Source organism: Gymnoscopelus microlampas, assembly GCF_963454915.1.
Source record: "Gymnoscopelus microlampas genome assembly, chromosome: 20".
Classification (NCBI taxonomy): Eukaryota; Metazoa; Chordata; class Actinopteri; order Myctophiformes; family Myctophidae; genus Gymnoscopelus; species Gymnoscopelus microlampas.
Genome location: NC_139957.1, coordinates 4,447,534 through 4,453,602, shown reverse-complemented (window position 1 = coordinate 4,453,602; position 6,069 = coordinate 4,447,534).

The following is a 6,069-nucleotide window of genomic DNA, read 5'->3' as shown; positions in this document are numbered from 1 at the left end:
CAAATTATATAAGAAAGAGGCAAACATGTAATGCCTCAACTCCTACAATTCCAAGTGCTTGTCAGGGTGGGGGGGAGGGTCCCAGTTCAAATATGATTATTTTGGGGGGTCGCGGCCTGAAAAGGTTGAGAACCACTGTTCTAGACCAGTGGTTCTCAAACTTTTTCGTGCCAAGGACCCCCAAATAGACACTTATTAGCCCGCGGACCCCCATTTGAAAAGATAAGCCAGGGACCCTCATAATAGAAGATTTGTACGGTTCTCTAGCAGTGATTTTCAACCATTTTAATTTCAAGGACCCCCAGTTTGACATGCATTAGGGCTACGGACCCCCATTTAATGGCATGTATGTCTCTGGGACCCCAATTCATAATGTAAAATCAATGTTAATTTAACTCTGAGAGTGTACAAATGGAACCAAATGGACCCTAACGGGTCCATTTGGTTCCATTTGTACACTCAGAGTTATAGACCCATAAGGGTCCATTTGGTCCCTGTCCATCATTTAGCTGGGGACCCCCTGGAACCCCCTTAAGTACCCCTGGGGGTCCTCGGACCCCACTTTGAGAACCAATGTTCTAGACCACCAATTTTGGCAAAAGTGTCCTTAAAGAAAATATTTTTGATGGCACTTTGAGCCACCTTTAACCACTTAAACCCGATGGCTCTGAAACCCGATGGCATCAATCTGAAGAACCAGTTTCGTTTCCAATCGTTTCCTTCATTATTTTGCTCCATGTGAAATGGTTGAGAGGTAGAGAGCCAGCCAAAACGGAGAACTCGGGCAGTGCTTACCATCGGCCCTGTTTATGAAGCACTCAAATATGGCTCATCCAATGAGCGGAGTGGGGGATCATATTAAAGTTACCCCTATATTACCCCCTGCCCGTGGGTCCCTTTAGGCATGGCATGACAGAGGGGTGGCAAACTAGGAAGTGGAGACTCATTGAGAACATAGAGGAGTTCTGTGGAAGTGTGATGCCTTAGTGCCATCTAGAGGCAACAACATAATACACTTCAACACTGTGAAATCAAGTTTCATGTCAAACCACGGTACATATACCTGACAAGAGAAATCAACAAAATAACGAAATGTGATAGGAAATTATTATAATTATCCTGTGAGAAATGTAGAGCAGGGGTCTTCAACGTTTTCAGGCCAAGGACCCCCTAGCTGAGAGAGAGATGAAGCAGGGACCCCCTACTCTATATTGTATAAAATTGTGTTTCAGATTAAAGTTTTTTTGTACTTAGTCTGCTATTTTTTCCCTCTACACTTATAGCCTCTTTGCCAAAAATAGCCGATCTACAAGCTCTCAACGCCTCGCAGCGCGAGGCGTTGAGAGCTTGTAGATCGGCTATTTTTGGCTAATGTTTCCCTCAGAAAAGGAATTGTAGGGTTGAAGTGGTTAATGTAAAAAAACGAAATCCTTGCATGTTCTCCCCGTGTCTCCTAGGGTAGGTACCCTCACAAAAACATGCAGTAATCCTGGTCACTATACTGCCTCCCCCTGGCCAGCCGGGGCGCCTGATGGAGGGGAAGGGAACTGGTTGGAATAACGTGTTCCTTCCACGCGCTACGTCCAACCAGGGAAACTCTCCCCTGTCAGGTGACAAGAAGGTCAGTTGGCTCTCATGCATTGAAGGAGGCATGAGCTCGGCCCTGGCCTCCCTAGGTTGGCAGAGGGAAGGTAGTGCCCAGGATTACATAGACAATTGGCACTGGGTGTAAAAAATTGGGTTACAAAATCGTGGGATAAAAATGTAAAGTAAAAAAAAAAGAAAAACTAAATCCTATCACACAAAGATTTGGCGGACCCCTATAGTAGCTCTGAGGACCCCCTAGGGGTCCCGGACCCCCTGTTGAAGATCCCTGATGTCGAGGATTCGTCTCATTTCTCGAGCGTTCAAAAGGAGTGACATTGAAGCCAACAGCTTGTTACTAATTCGTCTCTCTGAGTCATCATTATAGATATTGAATGCATATTTAATGCACCTCTAGCCTCTTTTCTCTTTCTCTCTCTCCGCGGATTGTTTTCGCCGATGCTCAAACCAAAGCAGTCACAACACGCGAGCATAGCTGATGTCCCCACAGGGGACCTCGAGTCGGCATTGGATGCGATTTCCTCCGCACGTCCGTTCTTAATGAATGCGCGTGCTTTTGACGGAGGTATTTTTAGGCTTGTAATTTGGTTGCACTTTTTTTTTTCTCTCCATCAAACAGCCCTTTGTTTACCCCAGAGACTGCTCTGGATATGTATGGACCGGGGGGGGGGATGTACACTGCATTTGCATCCCGTTATGCTGCAGTGGAATCGGGATTATCTCGCGTTTGATGGAAGCCCACTGCTTGACTGACTGACACACAGTGGTGGAAAAAGTACTCAATTTTTTTACTCAAGTAAAAGTCCGGAATTCAACATGTACTTGGGTAAAAGTACAAAAGTAGGAGCGTCAAAATGTACTTAAAGTACCAAAAGTAAAAGTACTCATTAAGCAGAATGTCCCATTTCAAGTTTGCAAATGTATGAATGGCTTTTGAAAATAGCCGATCTACGAGCTCACAATGCGTCTCATCGCGACGCATTGTGAGCTCATAGATCGGCTATTTTCAAATGGCCGAAATGTGTATCTAGGGCCGAAATGTGTATCTAAGTGGTTAATGTACGTTTTGTAATAATAATAATCCACAAAGTAACTAGTAACTAAAGATTTCAAATAATTGTAGTGGAGTAAAAGTATAACATTGAGAGAGATGTAGTAGAGTAGAAGTAAAACAAAGTATTGGAAATTGGATATACTAAAGTGAAGTACAAATACCCCAAAAAATTACTTAAGTACAGTACTTGAGTACATGTACTTAATTACTTTCCACCACTGCTGACACGCACGCACGCACGCACGCACGCACGCACGCACGCACGCACGCACGCACGCACGCACACACACACACACACACACACACACACACACACACACACACACACACACACACACACACACACACACATACACACACACAGCGTATGGCCTGGGCATATCGTTTAAGTGTTCCCAGAGACAATAATGCACTAGGCATAGTGTTGCTGGATGTGTGGGTGGGCATGTGAGTGTATATACCTACAAAAAAAAGGCTTCCGGCATAAACAAACCTGTGGGAAAATATTTATAACCAAGCAAAAAAGAAGCTTCTGGGGCGGCAGTGACTCTATTACTTGGGAAATGAGAGGTTCCCGGTTTGATTCTCGGGTCCCCCTGGTCTAGTGTCGAAGTGACAATTTGTGATAAAAGTGATAATTTTTTTCATTTGTTTTATTAATTTATTTTATTTTAATTTTCAAATTTTCCCCCAAAAATATTTAAAATAAATGACAAATGTAATTGAAAAAACATGGCCCCCTCGCGTATTAGGGGGGCAGGGTAAGTCACCAGAACCAAGGACGGGTGTTTTTGATGAATCTAACATGGTTAAAATGGAGTTTGAAGTTACAATGGGTTTGTATAGGAAGGGGGCGTGTCTGATAACATGAATATAAAATGTCTAAATACTGAATCGAGTAACTTAAAAAACTGTCTGGGGGGCTCACAAAGGCCTGAGTAAACAATAAAATGAAAAAAAGTTTTTTTGAAAGTGAAATATCCCTTTAAGTACATTTTGATACGAATACTTTTGTGTTGTTTATTCAAGCACATTTTTAATTCCAGACTTTTACTTGTAACAGAGTATTTCTACATTGCAGTATTGATACTTTTACTTAAGTAAAAAATGTGAGTACTTTTTCCACCACTGAATGTGCACATGGTAGTGCTCAGGAAAAAGGCGCTATATAAATGCAACTAAACACAACCGTGAACAACACTATTCTGTAATACCAATACATGAGAGACTTGAGTTCCAGCCAAGTGTTATAGATCATGTAAGTTACCCATATTCCCATAAATGTTGTGTATAGCAATATCTTGGAGCGACTTCAGAGACTTTGAGGGGACACTATAACTACTATTGAATGTGTTATCACATTCACATGTGTTATCACACATTTACTCAAACTCGACTTTTACGTCGGGTGGAAACCCGAATGTCCAAAACTCTTACTTTTCAGGATTCAAATTCCAAAGCGTCAGATATGTGAGCTCAAAATGCGTCGCTTTTTCGAGCTTGTAGATCTGCTACGTTTGGTGCGTTTGTGTGACGCTGTAGTATGATCAAGCAGGGCCGTTAATTTACGGAAAAGCACAAAACGTTAGACCAGGGGTCTTCAACCTTTTCAGGCCAAGGACCCCCTAACTGAGAGAGAGAGAGATGAAGCAGGGACCCCCTACTCTATATTGTATGAAATTGTGTTTCAGATGATTTTTTTTTTTTACTTAGTCTGCTATTTTTTCCCTCTATAGCCTCTTTGCCAAAAATAGCCGATCTAAAAGCACTCAACGCCTCGCAGCGCGAGGCGTTGAGAGCTTGTAGATCTGCTATTTTCGGCTAATGTTTCCCTCAGAAAAGGAATTGAAGGGTTGAAGTGGTTAATGTAAAAAAAACTAAATCCTATCACACAAAGATTTGGCGGACCCCCTATACTAGCTCTGAGGACCCCCTAGGGGTCCCGGACCCCCTGTTGAAGACCCCTGCGTTAGACTATGGAGATAAGAGGTTTCTGCCCGATAGCAACGATATGAACATCGCAGATATTTCAAAACCAACCTGGCAGTGTTTGCCGCTTGATGAACAGGACCTTGCATCAAGAGGCCCACAAACTGTCTAATGCTTTTTTTTGCGGGATTGTTCTTCTACAATGTACATTATTCATGTTGAACAAATCCCCCTCAAGGCACCCCGGTGTCTTCGCCTGTCCAGACCACAGGGCTTTTGTTCCCAGAAGGAGGCCCCTGAAGGGAACCGCGCCACGTTCAAATCAAAGCGAGTTCTAGGTGATGACACTCCTTGCCTCACTTCACTGAGACCCTTTTAGGTTCATTCAATCAACACCCGCCGCATGCTCTTTCTTCAACTCAGAATGCGGTTGGACAAAATGCTCTACACACATGTACAGACACACACTTCCAGGCAAATCAGCTCATATATCGTCTCTGTCGGGTGGAAACCGCATATGTCCAAAACAATTACTTTTCAGGATTCAAATTCAAAAGCATCAAAAGTAGCAGATCCGCAAGCTCGATACATTAGCATCTTTCACCCGGTCAATACATTATTGGCTTAGGTATGCGACAAAAACTAAAAAATCTTCATGAATTCAATGCTTTGTGGGGTGTGTAACTGATAAAACATAAGTCCTTTTTTGGGTAACTACTCCTTTAACAAAAGGCAGATAGGCTCTATGCACAGCAGCCATATTATCACTTCCTTCACAGGTGTTACCAATGTGATACTAATGAAGGCTCTGATCCATTTAGAGTAGCACAGGGGTTCTCAGACTTTTTAATTTCCACGACCACCATAACTCTGAGAACGTACAGAGTGCCTTACGGGTCCATTTGGTTCCATTTGTACACTCTCAGAGTTACACACGTGTAAGGGGCCATTTGGAAACCCCTCAAGGAACCAAGAGGGTCCTTGAACCCCAATTTTAGACCCACTGGTGTAGCAGAGTGTTTCCAGTGAGCCAACATGCCTCACTGGAAACACACCTCAGCACCCTGACTCTGTTTGATCAGAATGGAACAGAGCCTTCATTAGTGTCATTGGTAACACCTGTGAATTTCTTCACAATATGGCTGCTATGCATAGGGCCTATAGCATAGATATAGAAACCTAGATACCTCATTGGCCTCTGCAGTTCGTTGGAGCAACTCGTATCGCGGCCGCCATTTTCGCGTAGGAAAACAGACACTCAAAGTGACTACTGGCCAATCACAGCGCTCACAGCGCGTTGACTACTGGCCAATCACAGTGCGTCTTTTCTAAGATTTGTCAGAATCTAGTTGTCCTGCCCCCACTTGCCTCTGATTGGCCTACCGAACGCCCCCTTCTGTGACACACACGGAAGCTTCAGGGAAGCTTTCCTACGCTAAAATGGCCCCCGTGATACCAATGCCTCAGAGCCGAAGGAGGCG